Here is a 23,408-nt window from a genome sequence, read left to right as displayed (position 1 = left end):
AGTGTCCCATTCGTTATCCGAGATTTAGCTCGGCGGTCCCAATGAAAAGACAACCCAGAACACGCGACTCAGTACATACTCAGGAATGGTGGGAATCGGAAATACCTGTTCGTATATTATTCTCACATCAGTCCACAACAAGAATCAACAGAGACACGGTGAAAATAAAAAGAGTTTATTTTTATAGACCACGTGTCCTAATATGCAGTACTTTGGCTAATACAAGCAGACAAATGATTAAAATCAAAACCATCAACATAGTTACAATTCCATAGAATATAAAAGGGGTGATCATGTTATAATGACAGTGGATACTACCACTTTCCCTTTACTAAGAGGCTAATATTATTATTAGACTAACAGAAGGTCTCTTAGGCTTGAATAGGGGACCCCATACCTCAAAGATCAGCTTAGTGAAATCACATCACAGGAGCATCAGGAGTCTTCTCGCAGGAAGGCTCGTCTTCGGTCTGAATAATAAACATGATGTCCGTGATATTAAAAGCACCAACTTTCAGGTATGTGCAGCTGCTCGTGTGTTATGACTAAATAGTGGGTCGATCAACCTAGAGTGGAAAACATGCATTGTCTAACAACTCAGACTGTTTGTCACATCGTGTGCAGACCAAGGTCGCTTCGCAGAGCTCGGGATGGTAACAACAGATTGCTCTCGTGTGAGGCAAAACTCGAGTCAGCAGTTCGTTTAAGCAATAACATGTGAACGCAGTGTCGTGTGCAAAAGCAGCAAGATGGCTTTCTAACTTCTAACGTGGTTATGCTAACTTAACAATGTATGTACGTATTAAGGGAGTCCTTACTACAGTAATGCTCTATACTCGGGTCTAGACAAGGGCCTGGTGCAGCGACTGCAAACTGTGCAGAATGCGGCTGCCAAATTTGTCACGGATGCCCCAAGGCTTTCCTCTGCCACTGCTGTTAGGAAGAACCTACACTGGCTTCCTTTCTCGGCCAGGGTCACCTTTAAGATCCTCAGCCTGACATTTGGGACAATGCTAGGGCAAGGAGCGAGAGGAATCAGTGATCTTTTGGTTCCCTATGTCCCCGCCAGAAATCTTCGGTCCTCTGATAAGAATCTGTTATCGGTACCTCGTTTCAGGAGAACTAGGTGGGGAGGAAGGGCTTTCTCCTATCTGGCGCCCAAGCTCTGGAATGCTCTCCCTATGGAAATTAGAGCTCAACCATCAGTCCGCTTGTTCAGAAAAGCACTAAAGACCTGGCTTTTTGTTATGGCATATCCGTGAGCTGGCCTCTGTGTTTTGATCGTATTGGTAGGCGCCTTGATGCATTTGGGCTTAGTTTGCGCGATACAAATTGTCTTTCATTCATTTCATTCATTCATTCATTCATCTGACAATGCTAGGCAGGTGGGAGGGGAGTGGCAGCTCAACAGAACACTCAGAGTAGATAGGAGTAGGGGTGGGCGGAATTTGCATAATTGCGTTACGCAAATCTCCGTGAAACGGTAAAAAATCTCCGCGAACACGCAGAAATTCCGCGAACACGCGGAATTGCTTGTTCGCGATGCTTTTTTCCTGTTCACAATTGCTGTTTGCGTGCTCGGGGAGAAATATCTCGCGAACACGCATTTTGAGAACGCGAACAAGCAAAAATTTCGCGAAATCGCGGAAGGCAGACCTTTGAGCAATTTCGCGTTCTCCGCGGAACGCGAAATTCCGCAAATTCCGCGAGCGGAACGGAATTTACCGCCCAGGCCTAGATAGGAGTGGCAGGTCCATGGAACATGGTGGGCAAAAAAGATGGAGCAGGAGCATGCAGAAAGACATTGGAGAGCAGGGGGAAGGAGAATAGGGGCAGCAAGCTAAGCACAGAGGCTAAGCAGGAGGTCAATGAGGGGCCATAGAATTGGGCAATGGAGGGCAGGAGGAGTGGACTGGTACATCATGCTAAATGGAGGGCAGTGGCAGCACATCAGGCCATGCATGGCAGGAGGGAGGGGGCTAGTCCATGGATTTAGACAACAGAGGATAGGCAGGAGGTGGATGGGGCAGCAAGCTAACTGTTCAGAGAAGGTGAGTATTAGGAACTTTATTGTTTTTAAAATATGTGTCTGTGCGAACTACTTAGAATATGAACAAGTATGCAGCATAATCTAACTTTTATTCAGGAAGAAGAGAACTTTTGTGACTGTGACTCCGGGCTCACTTGGCAGAAACACCCCCTGACCCTCCACCCCCATCGCAAAATGTAATGCCCGTGAAAAGGGTAGGTGGACGCAGTGTTATATAGAACATAGTCCTGAGAGCACGATTGAAAGTGAAAACTAGATATAGTATATGGTATAAACTATGCACCAAAAAGTGTGATATAAGATGAACTGGGCATGAAATATAATATGCAATACATTGTGCGCAATGACAGATTCATTGGAGAGTGCGAGATAGCACAGGCACTAGCGCGTGCTATGCAATATGCGCCTTGGAGTGTAATATGCACAGGGCAGTGTTGTGTAACCTAACTAGTCTCTAAAGTTGTAATATAAAATATGTGCTGGGGAGTGTAATGTTGCATAAGCACTGTGACAAAGATATGGATTCCTGATTGTAATATGTATGGCATAGCGCTGTGCGTTATAACATAGGCATCAAGGAAGGCACGTTAGATGGGGCAATATAACCTGTGCGAAGGCAAGTGTGGCATGACATATTCACGGGGTGGTGTTACAGTGCACATGGGCTAGAGAGTGTCATAGCATACGCACTAGCTGGTGGAATACAACACAGAAGTGTGTGGCACTCGGCTGGCACTGGTGGGTGTAACACAGCATTGGGCTCAGCCAGGAGCACGCTGTGACTCTCAAGTGAGATTTGTCTCCTTTTCAGAGAGTAAAATAAAAAGTATTACACATCCGGCGGTGGATGTGTGTTTTATTAACTGTGAGGGGGGTTTCTTGCATACTTTGGTCAAATTTTTGTCGAATCCCCTTTGAATGGCTTGGTGTATGAAATGTGCCCATCAATAGCTACCCATGTTTGTATAAATAAACGACAAGGGTGTCTACTTGGAGAGTACCCACCGGCGGGGGCGCCGGGATGAGGCACGGGAGGGCGTCAGACATGTCAGAGCTTCACTAGCACGTGGATTCATTGTATGCATAGTCGCCTTTTAATGAATATCACGCAAATCGTCATGGTGATAGGTACATACGGTTTGTCCAGCATGTCCTAGGTGTTTCTATAAATATATATTTTTTTTAAATAATAAAAAACAAAGGCTGGCCCCGGAGGATGGGGTCCCTGGGGCCATAAGTGGCCTGAGGAGGAGGGCAACGCAGCCCCCCTCCTAAAGAATAAAAAAATAAAAACGGCCATGACCCGGGGGTTGGGGTCCCCGGGACCGATTAAGGCCTTGGGAGGGGGGCCACGCGGCCCCCTTCCAAATTGATTTTTTTCAACAAAAACAATTAGGGTGCAGGCCCTGGGGGATGGGGTCCACAGGGCCAATAAATTAGAAAAAGAAGGGGGGCCACACAGCCCTCCTTCTTAAAAAACATAAAATAAATAAAATACCGGCATCGCGCCGGAGGCCACGCCCCCTCCTTGCAGCACTCTGCAAAGGCGCCCCCTGGCCAGTTGAAAGTTGGGTAATTAATTCCCCTTCAATACTGAGGGTCCCTGAGGGCCAACAAGCCCAACAGGTATCTACAGTATGCGCCAGGGAGCTGCGTTGCAGACAGGTGTTCTGAGGCCACGCCCTTTTTTACACCTCTATGCAACGCAGCTCTGTGGCGCTTACTGGAGGTACCTAGTGGGCTAGTTTGACCCTAGGGACCCTTAGGATTCAAGGGTACTTAATCTCTCAATTTAGAACGGCCACAGGGCGTGTTTACACAGTGGTGAAGGGAGGGGACGGGGCCTGCGGTGACGTGTGCAAACACGTCCTGTGGCGCGTTTTAAGTTGAGGAAATAATTCCCTTTCAATCCTGAGGGACCCTGGTGGCCAACTAGCCCACCAGGTGCTTCCACTAAGCGCCACTGCTCTGCGTTGCAGAGAGGTGGTGCAGGCCGTGCCCCTTTTTATACCTCTCTGTAATGGTGCTTACTGGACGTACCTAGTGGGCTATTTTGCCCCTAGGGACCCTCAGGATTCAAGGGGACTTAATCTCCCAACTTAAAACGGCCACAGGGCGTGTTTACACAGTGGGGAAGGGAGGGGACGGGGCCTGAGGTGACGTGTGCAAACACGCCCTATGGCGCGTTTTAAGTTGGGGAAATAATTCCCCTTCAATCCTGAGGGCCCCTGGGGGGCTAACTAGCCCACCAGGTGCTTCCAGTAAGTGCCACTGAGCTGCGTTGCAGAGAGGTGGTCTAGGCCGTGCCACTTTTTACACCTCTCTGCAACGCAGCTCTGTGGCGCTTACTGGAGGTACCTAATGGGCTAGTTGGACCCTAGGGACCCTCAGGATTCAAGGGGACTTAATCTCCCAACTTAAAACGGCCACAGGGCGTGTTTACACAGTGGGGAAGGGAGGGGACGGGGCCTGAGGTGACGTGTGCAAACACACCCTGTGGCGCGTTTTAAGAGGTAATTTTAATCCCCTGCCCTATTATATACTAGGGGCTTACAGAGGAGGTCGTGCTAATCACAGGGGGACCCCAACGCATAGTGTTCCCTAGTGTATGTAGGTGTTTTCACTGTATTCTGAGTGTCTTTTAACATAGCACTGGCTCTAGGACTGGTTAGTCAGACTCAATTACCACCAGTATCTGTCTGAAAAAGTTGAGGGTACAGGATGATTTTGCAACAAGGCTTCTTTCTGCTCTTCTGTTAGTTCTTTCTGCACGTTATCCTTCATCCTGCACTGTTCTTCGTCTTTGAGGACTTCTGTTGCTTCTTTCTGCATTTCTGTTTTTTTCTTTCTGTGAGTTTTTTCTTCTTTCTTCATATGTCCTATCTCTGTAGGCATAGTTAGAAATTAGCATTTAAAAAACCTTTGAAATTCACTGAAAAAACCATAGGTTTCAGGCATGTTATAGTTAGGAATTAGCATTTAAAAAGCCTTAAACATAAACTGAAAAAACCATAGCATTCAGGGGCGTTATAGTTAGCTGGATGTTTCACTCGTACAAAACCATAGAAATTCCCTCGTTATAGTTAGTTCAGCTAACTATAACTCGCGGGCCCGCAATGCACTACTGATGACGTCACATATTACATCACTCATGACATGGTCAGTGACATCACTCATGACATCACTGATGACATCTCACATGACATCACTGATGACATCGCTGATGACATCATCCTTGTGATAGAGTGGCAGACCTCCTCTCCCCCTAATAGAACCTTTGATACACACATTCAAAAATAGAAACTAAAATATTCAAAACAATGGACATACCAATACCAGTTACAACAACCGATTCAGTAATTCTAAGATCCACATACACATCCACTCATTCACCAAGAGTCCTATACCGTCACTCATACATGTACTCACTCATCATATGTACTCATACACCTATACATCCTGTTACACAACGCCACTCATCCATAGAGTTACTCACACACATAGTTGACAAATCTTCCTGAAATTTTTGAAACTCGTGGCCCGCTCCGGTCTGCTCTGATCCTGAAAGTCTCGGGGTGATTCGCCAAGCGGGGGCTGAGAAAAAAGGGGGGTCCCAAAACGTGTTTTCCCCATGCAATTTTCCATAGGGTCCTTTAGTCGCAGCTACAGCCCGAACTGCTGAATGGAATTACACCAAATTTGGCAGAAAGGTAGAACTTGTTTCAGAGTCGTGCCTTTTGCTTGAATGGTGTAAATTTGTTCAGTAGTTCCTGAGAAAATCAAAAGTAAAATCACATATATATCTGGGCAGAGCCTAACCACACATCTCTTCGTGAGATCTGATTGGCTGTCAGCACTTCATCCAAGAAGTGTTGGCAGCCATCTGGGGACCAATATACATGATAGGACCTCATTAAAAAGCATTGCAGTTAATAGAAGGTTTTAAGACTTTAGTTACATTATAAATCATTTGTTGATGGTAGCATACTCATTTTAGGAATTGTGGTATGTTCTAAGGTGATATTACCATGTGAAAAAGCCTTCTGCTGGGATATCATGAATCATGTTTGAGAGAAAACTATTTTCTGATGCTTTTCCCACGGAGGTTTGGAAGGTGATCTATAAGCTAAACTGAGAGCATATTTTCTGTAAATTCACATTATCTTTCTCAGTCATGTGAGAATGAAGTCTGACATTCTCAGTAAAACATGTACATCCAACAAGGGCAGAGACTGTCAGTTGATTCCTTTGTGTTCTACTGCAGCTTCCCAGAGTGTTCTAAAGAATAACTAGAGCGCTAACAGTCCTACTTATGACAAATGTATTGCACACCTGAAGCCATCTTGATTGGAATAGAGTGGTAACTCTTAAAACATTTAATTTAAAAAGGAACAAAATTAGGGGGTTCATTTTGCCATAGAAAGCATGATTAATGCTGCAGAAATAAAAATTAGGGCACATTTTGAGTAACTTCTCAAATCCTCTTCTATTTCATTAAAAAATTCTGACATGCAGACTGAATCTGTAACTAATCTAACCCACTGTCTCATACCTGCCTGCTGTACCTGTCACACCTCAATGCGTCATTATAACCTGGCACACATCCACCACACAATGACCACAGTCGGGGCACTGCGTGCATGAGCAGACATGAGAGGCAATGCAGCATAGTTCATCATTCATTGGGACGAGCATCGCTGTGAGTGATGTGGCTGTTGAAGGCGCCATCAGACCCGAGGCGGTGCGGACAGGTAAGATTATTTAAATTTTATTTAACCCATCCCACGCAACACCCCCCGCGAGTCGCGACTGTTTGGGAGGAGGACAGGGAAGTTGTATGTGCCTTTTGGTGCATGAGGGAGGGTACAAACGCTATTGTGTACAGAGGTGCTGCGCCGGGTGCTTGGGGAGCAGGGGTATATTATACACGGAGGGCGAACAGGTTCATATGGGTGATGTATGCAGGGGTGTGTGAAGGTAGTATGGGGAAGTGTGCATGGGACAGGCAGAGCACGTGCTGGTCACTTGTGAAATGAAGATTCGCAAGGGTGCTGGGCGATGTGTGCAGGGAAGAAAGGCTGCAGTGATCCGTGCATGTGTTGCTCTGATGCTCTGCATAGAGATACAGAGTGTTAGTGTCGAAAAGAAACAGGTCGACAAGTGCATGGGGCATAAAGTGAGGAGAGTGCAGCGGGGAGCAAATGTCAAGATGTGCACGCATGGCGGCGGCATTGAGGAGCATAGGAGAGCAGCTGTCCAGGTGCACATGAAAGGTGCAGGGTTCGAGGTGTGAGGCGAGGTTGGGGGTATTGGTGTGTATAAGATGGTGCAGGGGGTGGGGTTCTTAAGAGGCCAGGGACAGAGTTTGAGATGTGCAGGAAGGGCGCAGGCACGAGCTGTATGATGGATACCAATGCCTACAGTGCCAGACCGAGATGGGCAGGGGGTTCACGGCATATGCGCAGAATGCAGAGTTCGAGGTGTCCAGGGTTTGAGGCATGCATGGCTGCGGACTGCAGGGAGGGAGATGGAGGGCACCAAGTAGAACCGAGTCTAGGAGCAGAAGGGAGGAGCCCGTAGGTTGCTGTAGTGGTACCCAGGTGTGCTGTAGAGTCTCTTCAACCCTTGCCCGGCCCTGATCGAGTCAGCACCTGGTGAAAGCATGCATGAAGCCCTCAGGATGGGCGTGTGCTTGTTTCCCACAGGGGTCATCATGAAACGATCTTGCACACGCCAATTAAGCGCAGCTTCATGCCTAGACAGCTCACAGTAAGAGGCTACCGATGCTGGCAGTGCAGGCGCCACAAGGCCAACTAAGAGGAATGCGCGTGCTTTATAAATCTGCTATTGCTCATACCTTTTACACAGACTCGTTCCCAGGGCATTAAGTGGGACGGGTGCCGCCGGTGCTCAGCACCGGTACTTCTAAAAAGCTTGAGCTGAGATGGGTCCTTATCGCGCTCTCTATTTTTGCCCCCACCCTCAGGGTGAAAAAAATGTCCTAACCCTGCAGCAGTACCTTCCTTCACTGCCTCTGATTTCACTTCAAAGAGATTCGTTATAGTTCTTTCACAGTCTCATCATTTCAGAACTGAAGCATTTTCAATATTATATACAACAAAGCCACAGTTGTTGCTCATTTATCTTATGCAACGAACAGCCATTGACAAAGCCAGTAGGCCTGACTTGTAGGTGTAGTGTTACTTGTTGTATTATACATCTGGATGCAATGACAGAAGCAGCAAAATACCAGTCGGGCCGCCCACCATGCTAAGCACTGATTTTTAGCTTACACGTTTTTAATTAACGTTTTAACACGTTTTAGTACTCCATTTGGGATTGGCAAGAAGTTTCCGTTTGAACTGTTGCCAGCCACCCTTTAGCACTAAACAAACGTGTCACAAGCAGAAAAATCATTAAATCTGAAACCACGCGCTATATTACTTGGAAAGGATTCCTCTCCTCCTGCACTGTGGCAAACCAACACAGATGCTTCAGTAAAAACACCACAACTTCTGAAAGGAATCAGCATTTCATTGAGTGGTAGACACCAGTCTCAATGTGAAAGATCTTACTTGACCTTTCAGCAGGGATGATGAAACTCTTCCGGCCTGCACAGCTTCTGAAAGATGTCTAAAAAATAACAGCTGAGGGCATCACTCAATAATTTACAGGATACATGTTTTCCTTAAGTTCTCACGTCTAACAGTTTCTTCTTCTGCTTCCATAGAGGTAGTCTTTGTTTCAAATTAGTTCAGCAATCAGTAGCCCTGTAAACCTCTTAATACTTCTTGGCAACCCTGAAATTCTCTGAAATAATGTATGAGTTTTATTTTATGAATGCCTAGAAGAACTGAATTTTTAGTCCATTTATCACAGAAATAGTGCTGAAAATTGCACCAAAACGATGCCAATTTTTTAAAAACTTCTTCACGGGGGAGAACCGCCCGAATCCCCCTTATTGCCATTGGGCTCGCTCGCTCACATATGTTGAATCGTTCTGCTTACGTCCCACCAGTTTCAAATTCCACCAGCCGACCCTGCTGAAACTCAGAATATTGTGGGGATTCCTTTGGTCATAGGTATTACTATGCTGAGGCACAAACTCCCATTGATATTTGGATGAAAGGCATAATCAGAAAGAGTCCCTAAATATTGAGGCAGGATTTACAGAAATAGACCAAATATTAAATAGTGTACACAGTAGAATACAATACAAATCTCCATTTAATCAAATACTATATAATAACGAACTCAAAATAACGAATGGGCAATATGAATTGAAAATGACCAAAGACCACAGTTCACTGAGCAGAATCTCAATTAAAAATAATGTCAGGCCCAAAATATATTACATAGGTTGCAATACATAGAACGGCAGAATTTCAACAGCATAAAGAGGTTGCAATAGTTACAATCATACTCTACAGGAGGTGATCTTTATGGCGAAGATGGTTAAGGTTGAAGTTGGTAAGATTCATGGTTGCAAATGGCTGGTGAACCTTGGGTGAAGCTGGAGATTGCATCCAGAACTAGTCATTCTACCGGAAAAGGTGCATGCATGATTCAATTGAAGAGATGTAAGAGCAATTGTTGTGTTTATGTGCATTTATGTGTTTGGGTGTGAGAGAGGAGTCTTGTGTGTTAAGATATAATAAAATGCATTCAAAGGTTGCGGCTGTCGATACATGCACATTGCTGACATCCATCTTTGGAGGTATTTCAAGATTCTGCATTTAAAGAAGATTATCACAATGCCCACTCATCCCCAATGGCAATTTTTAAGAAACTACATTAAAAGATGTCCACCTCGTAGGTGGCATCTTAGAACGGTTAAAACATAGTTTAAAGATGGCTGCCCACTGGAATAGAGTTCAGTGATGCTCAAAGCGGGACAGGCTGATGAGACTGAGGGCCACGCAGCTTTTGGGATGGGGAATGGAGAGTTGTAGTGTGGGTTAATAGAGAGAGGGGGAATATGGGAGGTGGGGAGGTGGGGAGAAGGGAGGGAGGGTGAGGGACAGTAAAGGGTCTCAAATATGCACTGCTATGCAAGGTCCAGGTGTGATAAAGACAAGAATAGGGAAGAAGTTAACAATTCAGGAATAGGAAATGGACATTTGACAATAGTTCTTTGACCACAGACGAATAAAGATGATGTCTAAAACATAGGTTACATAAAACCAAGTAGTTGATAGGCTCACTGGAAATAATGAAACAACTGTGATACTGTAATTGTATCACTAAAAAGGGACCATTGCCATTTTTGATGTGACAGGTTACTCTTCTCTAGAAAGACAGCTCAATTGTGGGCCTGGCCAAAGAAGCTGCTGGTGGTTGTATGTAGTAAAGTTGATTTTCAAAATCGAGTTGAGTTTGTCGATGTAATAATGTCATGTCCTTCATTATAAGCCATGACAATTCCAAAAATGTAGAATTTTAAAAGTAGTTCTTATTACATAGATTATGGACCATATCTAATTATACCCTAACAACCCCTTTAATGGTTACCATCCCTGAACACTTAAAACTCCAAACTTCCCTTAGCACTGCCCTTCCCTGAACCCTAAGTGCCTCTAACTACCCCTCAATACTACAAATCGTGGCACACTCACAACACCTTGATGTCCTTTAATGCTACTTATACCTGAACTTGAAATCCCCCTACTTTGCTTACACACCTCTCCCGGAACCTAAAACTCCTGTTGTTTCCCCTTAACCCTACTCTTTCATGAACTCTAAAAACCCTTACTACCCCTTAAGTCTACCTTCCTCTGAACCCTTAAACCTTTGTTACCCAAAAACGCTACCTCCCCTGAATCCTAAAAATCAGTGTGGAGGTTGGAGTGGTTGTATGAAAGGTTATATTGAGGTATGAGTGGGTGTGTCAGAGATTCTGTAGATGATGTCATTAGTGATGTCATTTTACATGTCATCAGTGATGTTATTAGGGATGTCACTGACCATGTCATCAGTGATGTAATATTTGAAATCAGAAGCAGTGCATTGCGGGGGTGCAAGCTCAGCTATAACTGCTGAATTTCTCTGGTTTTGTACAAGTGAAACCTGAGCATAGCTATAATGTCTCCGTATCCTTTGTTTTTTTCAGTGAATTTCTAAGGTGTTTTCAATTCCATTTCCGAACTAGAATGTCATTGTAATATAATTGTTTCCAGTGAATATACGTACACACACACACACACCTACACCCATGCCACCCCAAACCCCAAACCCCATACCCATCCTAAACACTCCTTACCACCCAAAAACCCATACCCATCCTGAATCCTAAAAATATCCTTTCCACTTCAAAACCCATACCCACCCTAAACCCCAAAAACCTCTGAGCACCCACAACCCATACACAGCCTAAACCCTAACTATACCCTTGCCACCCAAAACACATAACTACCCTAAAACTTAAACACCCCTTCCTACCCAAAAACCCATACCCATCCTAAATCCCAAAAATATCCTTGCCACCTCAAAACCCACACCCACCCTAAACCTTAAAAACCCCTTAGCACCCAAACCCCAAACACAGCCTAAACCCTAAATATACCCTAGCCATCCAAAACACATAACTACCCTAAACCGTAAACACCCCTTCCTATCCAAAAACTCATACCCACCCTAAACCTGAAATCCTAAAAATACCCCAGCCACCCCAAAAAACATAACCACCCTAAACCCTAAAAACCCATTAGCACCCAAAACCCATACCAGCCTTACACCATTAAAAAAATCCATTGCCACCCAGAACCCCATACCCACCCTTAACCTGATATTACCCTTGCTACCCAAAAACCCATACCCACCCTAAACCCTAAAAAGTCCCTTACCACCCAAAAACCCGAACCCACCCCAAACCATAAAAATACCTTTACTACCCAAGAGTCCATACCACCCTAAACCACAAAAATACCCTTAACACCCAAAATCCCAAACCCTTAAAATGCCATTGCTACCCAAAACTCCAAACCCACCCTAAAATGTAAAATATACCTTACAACCCAAAAACCCAATCCCACTCTAAACCCTGAAAAATGCCTTGCTACCCAAAAACACAAACCCACCATAAACTCTAAAAATTCCCTTGCCACACAAAAACCCATACCTGTCCCAACCCCTTAAAATTCACTTACTATCGAAAATCCCAAATGCACCCTAAACCTTAAAAATTCCTACAACCCAAAAACTGATATACTCTTACACACCCTGAATCCGAAAGGGATTTCTTCCTTTCTAAATCCACCCAATCCATCATGTCAGACCAATGCAAAAAAGTTCACAGTCAAAATGCCCATTCCATTCTATCAAACCTCTGTAGCTGGCACACCTGTATTGGATTGGTTGTCTGCTAAAATGCTACAATGGTATGACCAACTGAAGCTGTGGCATTGGAAAGCAATAGGTTTCTACCCATCTCTAAAAGACATGATGCACATGTTTCGTAGATCCAGACTTCATCCAGCTTATGGCTAATGTACCACGTCTGCCAACCTCTAAATGAGCCTATTTTCTCAGCCTGGCTTCATTACATATAAGAAAACACTGATGTACACAATCTTTTCGAGGTTGCTTAGGTCCCAGTTCACACAAATAGGCTGTTGGTGACCGCAAAAAGGCTTTTTTTGATGTATAAAACCCAAATTGCGATTGGTAAAACATTATCGAATCGTAATTTGGGATGGGTCCAAATACTGATGCAGTATTTAGAAGGGGGTGTTTAGGGCATGCTGTCCTAATACTAAATTGGAATAGTATGTATTAAGAATGATGACTGAATTTCAGTCACAAAACCTTAATATTTTACCACCTCCTCAAAGGAGGTGGTAAGCCATTTGCAAATGGGAAGGAGCCCCCAAGGGACCCATTCTCCTTAGTGAATGTTGAAGAGTTAGATAGTGTTCCAACTGACCACTACCTACCCATGAAAAATAGAAAATAGAAAACCCATAAGTGAGTTAAACAAAAGTAGATTAACAAAGTCAGACATTACGGGAGGCAATTGATAGAACATTGTTAAGGCTCAAATAATTTAAATTGTATTAATCCGTACCAAAAAATCATCGTTATATACAATCATATCCATATCCAAGATATTTGCCTATTAAAATGTGTATTTCATCAGAGAGTCCAGTGTCCTTTCATAATGTCAGTGATATCATTTGAGATGTCATCAGTGATGTCATGAGTGATATCACTGACCATGTCATGAGTGATGTAATATGTGACGTCATCATCAGTGCATTGCGGGCACGCGAGTTATAGTTAGCTGAACTAACTATAACAGTGGAATTTCAATGGTTTTGTACGAGTGAAATGTCCAGCTAACTATAACACCCCTGAAACCTATGTTTTTTTCTGTGAATTTCTAAGGTTTTTTAAATGCTAATTCCTAATTATAACGTACCTGAAACCTATGATTTTTTTAAGTGACTTTCAAAGGTTTTTTTAATGCTAATTTCTAACTTTAACGTAACTGAAACCTATAGTTTTTTAAGTGAATTTCAAAGGTTTTTTAAATGCTATTTTCTAACTATGCCTATAGAGGTAGGACATGTGAAGAAAGAAGAAAAAACACACAGAAAGAAGAAAAAGAAATGCAGAAAGAAGCAACAGAAGTCCTCAAAGACGAAGAAAAGTGCAGGAAGAAGGAAGACGTGCAGAAAGAACAAACAGAGGAGCAGAAAGAGTCTTTGTTGCAAAATCATCCTGTACCCTCAACTTTTTCAGATGGGTACTGGTGGTAACTGACTCTGACTAACCAGTCCCAGAGCCAGTGCTATGCTAAAAGACACTTAGAATGCAGTTAAAAGACCTACATACACTAGGGAACACTATGCGTTGGGGTACCCCTGTTATTAGCATGACCTCCTCTGTAAGCCCCTAGTATATAATAGGGCAGGGGGATTAAAACTACCTCATTAAAATGCGCCACAGGGCACGTTTGCACACTGGTGAAGGGAGGGGGGGCTGTGCTGAAGTGTCAAAACACCCCCTGTACCCGTTTTAATTTGGGGGATAAAGTCCCCTTAAATCCTGATTGTCCCTCGGGTACAACTAGCCCATCAGGTATCGCTAGTTAGCACCACAGAGCTGCGTTGCACAGAAAATGGGCACGGCCTGGACCACCTCTCTGCAATGCAGCACAGTGGCGCTTACTGGAAGCACCTGGTGGACTAGTTGGCCCCCATGGGCCCTCAGGATTGAAGGGGAATTATTTCCCCAACTTAAAACGCGCCATAGGGTGTGTTTGCACATGTCACCTCAGGCCCTGTCCCCTCCCTTCCCCACTGTGTAAACACTCCCTGTGGCCGTTTTAAGTTGGGAGATTAACTCCCCTTGAATCCTGAGGGTCCCTAGGGGCAAATTAGCCCACTAGGTATGTCCAGTAAGCACCATTGCAGAGAGGTGTAAAAAGGGGCACAGCCTGCACCACCTCTTTGCAACGCAGCGCAGTGGCGCTTACTGGAAGCACCTGGTGGACTAGTTGGCCCCCATGGGCCCTCAGGATTGAAGGAGAATTATTTCCCCAACTTAAAACGCGCCACAGGGCATGTTTGCACACCTCACCTCAGGCCCCGTCCCCTCCCTTCACCACTGTGTAAACGTGCCCTGTGGCCATTCTAAGTTGAGAGATTAAGTCCCCTTGAATCCTAAGGGTCAAACTATCCCACTAGGTACCTCCAGTAAGCGCCTCAGAGCTGCGGTCCAGAGAGGTGTTAAAAGGGGCGTGGCCTCTGAAAACCTGTCTGCAACACAGCTCCCTGGCGCATACTGGAGATACCTGTTTGGCTAGTTGGCCCTCAGGGACCCTCAGTATTAAAAGAGAGTTAATCCCCAAACTTAAAACGCGCCACGGGGTGCTTTTGCACAGTGGTGAAGGAAGGAGGCGTGGCTTAAATTAACATGTCTGCAAACACACCCTGTGGCATGGCTTAAGTTGGGGTATTAATTCCTCCTCAATCCTGAGGGTCCCTGGTGGCCAACTAGCCCAACAGGTACCTCCATTATGCGCCAGAGAGCTGCGTTGCAGAGAGGTGTTCAGAGGCCATGCCCCTTATTTCAACACTCTGCAACGCAGCTCCGTGGCGCTTACTGGAGGTACCTGGTGGGCTAGTTGGCCCCCAGGGACCCTCTGGATTGAAGAGGAATTAATCCCTGAACTTAAAACGCGCCACAGGGCGTGTTTAAATCACATATCACCTCGAGCCCCACCCCCTCCCTTCACCACTGTGCGAACATGCCCCGTGGCACGTTTTAAGTTGGGGGATTACCCCCCCTTGAATCCTGAGGGTCCCTGGGGTGTAACTAGCCCACCAGCTGCCTCCATTAGGCTCCACAGAGCTGCACTGCAGAGAGGTGTAAAATGGGCCGTGGCCTCAGAACACCTCTATGCAACGCAGCCCCCTGGTGCATACTGGAGGTTCCTGGTGGACTAGTTGGCCCCCAAGGACCCCCAGTATTCAAGGGGAATTCGTTCCCCATCCGCAAACGTGCCAGGGGGTGCGTTTGCAGAGTGCTAGAAGGAGGGGGCGTGGCCTTCGGCGTGATGCCGGTATTTCTGTTTTTTTTTTTAAGAAGGGGGGCTGCGTAGTAACCCTTCTTTTTCTCATTTTTTGGCCCTGGGGACCCCATCCCCCAGGGCCTGCCCCTAATTTGTTTTTTAAAAATTAAAAAATTGGGAAGGGGGCCACGTGGCCCCCCTCCCGAGGCATTAATCAGTCCCAGGGACCCCATCCCCCGGGCCATGGCCTTTTTGATTTTTGATTTTTGTTTAGAAGTGGGCTGTGTTGCCCCCCTCCTCTGGCCACTTAAGGCCCCGTGGACCCCATCCCATTATTTATAAACCAAAAATTTGTTATTTTTGTGGAGGGGGGCTGTGTGGCCCCCCTCCCGGGCCACTAATAGCCCCAGGGACCCCATCCCCCGGGGCTGGCCCTCTCTGTTGGGGGCCCCCAATTCCCCCACGGTCCCGCCTGCTCCCTGCCTCCTGCGGGAGCCGGCATTGCTTTTCCACATAAGGAGCTGCTATCATGCAGCTCCCCGTGTGGAAAAGCAATTTGGTTTGAATTTTGAAAAAGATTTCAAAATTCAAACAAAGTTTGCTATGGCCATAGCAAACAGCAGTGTCCCGGAGGTGGTCACCCTGGGACACTGCAGGAGCCAGCCCTGGGGGGTGGCGGTCCTCTGGGCAATCATTGGCTCCAGGGGGGGCCCGCACGGCCCCTCCCACCAATTTCCAAAGCCCCGGGGGTGGTTGTCCCCGGGGCTGGGGGGGTCCATCACGGACCCCCCAATTTACATATTTAGAGCCCTGGGGAGGTGGCTGTCCCCGGGGCATGTTGGGGGCTTAAGCCCCCCCACACAAGGTATTTTTTCTTTAACAAAAAGCCCCGGAGGGTGGCAATCCCTGGGGCTCGGGGGGGCCTTAGAGGCACACCCAACATTAAGCTATTAAGCCCTGGGGTTGGTGGTCCCCGGGGCTGCTTGGGGGCCGTGTGCCCCCTGCAATTATTCATGCTTTGCCCCCGGGGCTGTGTGGGGGGATTGGGCCCCCCCCACACTTTGTCTTCAACATGCCCCTGGGATTTTGCTCCCCAGGGGCTAATTAGCATGGAAGCGCAGGAGCCCGCACTTCAATTTTTTTTATCAGCAGGATCCGCGCACCCAGCGCAAATTTTGCCGATTTTTAAAAAAAACTACATTTTTGGGGGGCCTCGGGGGTCCTTGTGGGACCCCCTGAGCAGGCCTAGGGGGTCAAGTTGTTTCTACCCTGCCCCCTTTTTGCGTTCAGCACATTTTTTCTTCTGTTTTCTTGTGCCTCAGTTCTGCCAAGGCACAAGATGGCTGCCAACACTTCCTGGTTTGGAGTGTTGACAGCCAATTAGCATACAGCTCGTGCTCGGCAGGGTGCGCGGATTCAGCGAGGCCATAGATATGTATGTGATTTAACCCTGGGCGTAGTTCGCAAAGTAGCACTTCACGAAGCTACGCAAAGTGCAGTTCGCACTACGCGAGCTACGCGTAGCACTTCGCGAACTGCGTAGTACCTTGTTCGCACTGTGCCAGATGTCGTTTTCAATGATTGCACAGTGCGGACAAGCAACCGGCACTGTGCAATCATTGAAAATGGCATCTTGCACAGTGCGAGCTGTAGTTTTCTGCTGCTCGAGTACATTTTTACTCGAGCGGCAGCTTTCTCAACGCGAACTGGTAGTTTCTCATCGCGAGCGGTCGCGAGCATACGCGACCACTCGCAATGAGAAACCTGACCTCCTCGCATTGGGAATCTCGCCGGGAGGTTTATTTTACATGCTCGCGATCGCCAACTTGATGTTGCTGATCGCGAACAAGGAAAAAGTCTCGCCAGGATGTCATTTTGCTTGCTCGCGGTCGCCAACTTGACGTTGAGGACCGCGAGCAAGCAAAAAATGACCGCAGCACTACGCAACACTACGCTACGCGTGTTCGCACTGTGCTACGTGCAGTTCGCGTAGTGCGAAGTAGCGCGAACTTCGCAAACTACGCGAGCGTAGCGTAGTGCTTTGCCCAGGCTTAATGTGATTTGGATTTTGTCAGGAACTACTGAACGGATTTACACCATTTAAGCAAAAGGCACGACTCTGAACCAAGGTCTATCTTTCTGCCAAATTTGGTGTAATTCCGTTCATCAGTTTGGGCTGTAGCTGCGACTAAAGGTCCCTATGGAAAATTGCATGGGGAAAACACATTTGGGACCCCCTTTTTTCTCGGCCACCGCTTGACGAATCACCCCGAGACGTTCAGGATAGGAGCGGAAGGAAGCACGCATTGGTGATTGTTTGGATATATATATGTATATATATATATATATATATATATAGATTTTTTTGTAATATTTACAGCACCTGTTTATCTATAATACAGGCACCGACACTACTGGGGTTCCGCTCTTCAGTTTTTAAACTTTATTAAACTTTATTGCAACTTGCTATGGCATGACATGTTTCGGCATTTACAGCTGCCTTCTTCACAATACAGAGACTATTAACCCCTTCGCTGCGGCGGGAATTCCGCCGCAGCGCTGGGGGGTGTGGGGGGGCAGCGCGGTGGCGCTGTGCTCATGACGGAGCCACTCCGTCATGAGCCACGGTTGAGCTGTGCTCATGACGGAGTGGTTCCGTCATGACTCCGCCCAGTTGCATTGTCCCCCCGCACAGGCGGGGAAACAGCACCGCGTGGGCGGAGCGGCCGCCAACGGTCGCGGCATGACGGAACCGCTCCGTCATGAGCACACGGCAACCGTGGCTCATGACGGAGTGGTTCCGTCATGAGCGGGGAAGGGGTTAAATGCTTGTGTTGTAAGACATGTCACTCAGTCTTTTCACATCTGCAAAATGGAGATGGAAAACATACTTCCGACTTTTTGCTCTTACCATTGTCAAGAACATTTTGTCTTGATAAAGTTTTTAAAATTTAGAAAACTTTCTTTTAAAAGCTTTTTTCTCTCCCTCTCTTTCCTCTTCTTATTATTGTGATAAAGTGCAAGTGCTAAAGAATTCAAGTGTTGAAAAATTCAGATAAATAAATAATTTTTTGCCATAAAGTGCAAGTGCAAAACTAAAAAGTTCTCAATATCCTTCAATTACCTTTGATTTTCATATATTCTTTTTTGTTCTGCTGTTGGTATTGAATCTCCATTTTAACTCAATTCCTAAGTGCTTGTGCCATAATATTACAGATCATATGGTATTTTAATTCAACATTTAGAAAAAATGCTTTCTTGGTACACTAACACAAACAAAGACCTCATGAATATATGTTCATAGTTTCGTTTTCACCTCCGTTCCTTAAAACAATAAAGTGCTCTAGTGCTCTACGTTAGTGCCTGCTGAGTGACATCATTTTTATGTCAAGTAAAATCTCACGTCCTATTCTGAAATTGTTTTTCTTATTTAAATGAGAGCAAAGATCCTAACCTCTGCAGATTTTAAATGTGTTTTTAAGGCTTTTCGTCTGTGTTCAGACCCAAGGGGATTTTGGTATTTAGGAGAACAATATATCTGGCCTCTAACTGCCTTAATTTAAGCTCCCTATCTCCTCCCGTCCTATTTTTTGGTATGGAGTCTATGACGAGCTACTGCAAATTTTCACATTTGCCTTCGTGGTATTCATGTACGTGGCGGGCATCTGGATAACTTTTATCATTATTTCTGATTGCCCTCAAATGTTGTAATATTCTAACATGAGCCATGTGTATGGTACTCCCCACATACAGTTTTGGGCAGGGACATTGCAGTGCATACACCACGTATTCACTTCTACAAGTGTGGGAATTACGTATCATACCAGCAAGTGGTGAGGTTACTTCTTTTCTATTTACACCATATTTACACGCCTTGATTTTTGCCATTTCCAAAATCCTGGACTCTCTTTCAACCATGTATTCGATTTTTGTGCCTCCAGAATAGTCACCACCAATTCTTAGTGCATAGTTTTCGCTCACCTGAAAGTTAGTGTTGGTTTACTAGTTACCAAACTTCCTATTATTGAATCGCTCTTGATTAAATTCCAGTGCCTAAACAAAATCAGTATTACTTTCTGGTGACACAGATTATACCCTGTTATCATCCTAGCTGTGTCTCTACCTTGTGCCGCCTCTTTCTTTTTACTTTGGGCAAAAAGCAATGACTCTCCTCGGACACTGTATCTGCCTTCTCCTTTGCTTGTTTCAGGGTTACTTTACTATAACCTCCTTCTGAAAACATAGACTCTATTACTCCCTGAGCCTCTTCTAAAGTACCCTTATAACTACAATTTCTAATCATTCGCAGGTGTTCTGCATACAGGATACTTTGTTTCAGCTTGACTGGGTAGAAACACTTGAAATGCAAGATCGAGTTAACAGCTGTAGGTTTTTTGTATGTTTTGGTATGTAATTAATTGTCCTTAACAAAGACCACTAAATCCAAAAAACATACATCAGTCTTACGGATGTTGGCGGTGGATCTTAAATTTAAGTTGTTCTCATTTAGTTTTGAAGAAAAGGTCTGGGCAGATTCAGAGGTACCGTTCCATGGAATAAATAAATCATCTATGAGTCGAGTTCATATTACTATGTTTTCACTCCATTCTTTCAGATGTTCCACTCGGAGCACCTGCTCCTCCCACCATGCCATGTGTAAGTTGGCATAACTTGCGGCGAAGCAGGTGCCCAGAGAAGAACCCATCGTCTGTTTGTATGTCTCCTTCCCATAAGTAAAACAAGTTATTTTCTAGGCACCACCTTGTCATTTGAAGTAGCATATTTGTGTGTTGGTGTAGTGAAATGGGCCTTAGGCCCAGAAAATATGACATAGCTTGTAGGCCATCCTTATGAGCAATACTCATATAAAGAGATGTCACAGCTAAAATCATTAGTACAAAAGACTCTTCCCAAGCAATGTCATAAATTCTTTTCAGAAAATCACTAGTATCTTGTAGATACACTGGAGTGATCCTGACAAACTTCTGTAGGAATTGGTCTCTGAAGCAAGAAGTAGTTTCAAACAGGCTACCAATTGCAGATATAATCGGCCTGCCTGGGGAATTAATACTATTTTTGTAGATTTTCCAGATCAGTTAAAGTTCAGGTTTTATTGGTGTTTCAACTTTTAAATACTGACACTCATCTTGTGAGATCAAACCTAATCCCCTCCATTTTGCTAATTCACTGAAATATTTAGCCTTGACCTCATACACTTCTAGAGAGGTTACTTTACATGAGCAATTTCGATCTTGTAACTGTAATTTTGCTTCAGCATCATACAGACTTAATGGCCACAAAATAATATTCCCCCCTCTATCATATTTTCTGATCACCACCTCATCTCTCTTTTTGATTTTGTACATTACTTGATAATATCTCATTTGTGGTACATCTTTGGAATTAAAAAACTCTTCACTCGACTGAATAGATAGTGCTTTCAAGTCTGAGATTAATAATTCAGAACAAATGTCTAAAGAGTTGTTGTTATTATTGGGAAAACTACTGATTTAGGTTTAAAATGAGTTTTCTCTCTACCATAGAGATCTATCCCTAAGGCAACTTCTGTCTCTCTGGTGGCTAGTAGTGGCTCGCTACGTTCATTCATTCTTTCTAGTTGCTCAAGTTCAAACAGGCGTTCCATGTCCTGGACTGCTAGATTATTATCTGATGATGTTATCGTTCCTCTTGAATTCATTGATGAAGCATCTTTATTTGCAAAGAACTTTTTCAATTTCAGTTTTCGCATGAACAGCAAACATATTGTTGAAAAAATATCTAAAATACAATAATATTAAAAACAAGTGCAAAGAAATATCAAATATTATAACTATATTAACAGTAATGAAACAGAACAAAAACCATGAAAATAAAAATATCAAAAACCAGAAAGTTAAGATATTAAAATTCAAGTATTTAAAAAGACATATGCTACATATATGCACATAAATATATATATATTCACAGAAAAAACCATAGGTTTCAGGCACGTTATAGTTAGGAATTAGCATTTAAAAAACCTCAGAAATTCACTGAAAAAACCATAGGTTTCAGGGGTGTTATAGTTAGCTGGACTTTTCACTTGTACAAAACCATTGAAATTCCCCCGTTATAGTTAGTTCAGCTAACTATAACTCGCGCGCCCGCAATGCACTGCTGATGACGTCACATATTACATCACTCATGACATGGTCAGTGACATCACTCATGACATCACTGATGACATCTCAAATGACATCACTGATGACATCACTGATGACATCATCCAGTGAATGTCTGTTTTTCTGAAAATTAAATATGTTTTATATATGTATATCTCAAGGTCGATGGAAGAATAAATGGGTATATAAGTGTCTAAATGGATGATTTGTTTTTGAAAAATTGATTGTGTAACTGACTGATTAAGTGTATCATAGTGAATACATGGCTTAGTGAGTAATGTTTAAATATGTAAATATCTGTATCAGTCTCTCACTTTGTGTATAAGTGTCTGCATGGGTCGGTGAGTAGCTACATGGGTGTCTATATAGGTTATTAGTTGGTTTTTTGAGTATCAGTCTGAGTGTCTGCATGGTTCGGTGGGGGGTATTACGTAGTGCATAGGTGCATGAATGAGTGAAACACTGTTTGTATGTGTTGAAGACAGCCATGTGTGCAGGACTGTATGGGTGGATGGGTGTGTGTATGGGTGTGTTAGTGAGTGAATAACTGTCTCAATAGTGTCTTTATGAGTAACTACATATGTTTTAAACTAGTATATGTGACTATTGGTGTATATAAGTGAGTATATGTGAGAGTGAGAGATTGAAAGAGTTCCTGTATGAATAAGTATGTGTTTCTATAAGTAATTGTTTAAAAGACTAAGTATGTGTAAGTGTCCGTAGAAGTAAGTGTGGTGGTGTGTGTATAACTGTATATGCAAGTAAATGTATGTTTGAATCTTTATTAGCATGAGTGACTATGTGTGTGAGTAACTCTATGGATGAGTGGCGTTGTGTAACAGGATGTATAGGTGTATGAGTACATATGATGAGTGAGTACATGTATGAGTGACTGTATAGGACTGTTGGTGAATGAGTGGATGTGTATGTGGATCTTAGAATTACTGAAGAGGTTGTTGTAACTGGTATTGGTATGTCCATTGTTTTGAAAATTTTAGTCTCTATTTTTGAATGTGTGTATCAAAGGTTATATTAGGGTGAGAGGAGGTCTGCCACTCTATCACAAGGATGATGTCATCAGTGATGTCATCAGTGATGTCATTTGAGATGTCATCAGTGATGTCATGAGTGATGTCACTGACCATGTCATGAGTGATGTAATATGTGACGTCATCAGCACTGCATTGCGGGCGCGCGAGTTATAGTTAGCTGAACTAACTATAACGGGGGAATTTCAATGGTTTTGTACAAGTGAAAAGTCCAGCTAACTATAACACCCCTGAAACCTATGGTTTTTTCAGTGAATTTCTGAGGTTTTTTAAATGCTAATTCCTAACTATAACGTGCCTGAAACCTATGGTTTTTTCTGTGAATTTCAAAGGTTTTTTAAATGCTAATTTCTAACTATGCCTACAGAGATAGGACATGTGAAGAATGAAGAAAAAATGCACAGAAAGAAAAAAAAGAAGTGCAGAAAGAAGCAACAGAAGTCCTCAAAGACGAAGATAAGTGCAGGAGGAAGGATAACGTGCAGAAAGAACAAAAAGAAGAGCAGAAAGAATCCTTGTTGCAAAATCATCCTGTACCCTCAACTTTTTCAGACGGATACTGGTGGTAACTGAGTCTGACTAACCAGTCCTAGAGCCAGTGCTATGTTAAAAGACACTTAGAATACAGTGAAAAC

Source organism: Triturus cristatus, chromosome 1_2, assembly GCF_964204655.1.
Source record: "Triturus cristatus chromosome 1_2, aTriCri1.1, whole genome shotgun sequence".
NCBI classification, from domain to species: domain Eukaryota; kingdom Metazoa; phylum Chordata; class Amphibia; order Caudata; family Salamandridae; genus Triturus; species Triturus cristatus.
The sequence above is the reverse complement of the archived record's forward strand: the minus strand, read 5'-3'. Positions refer to the sequence as shown.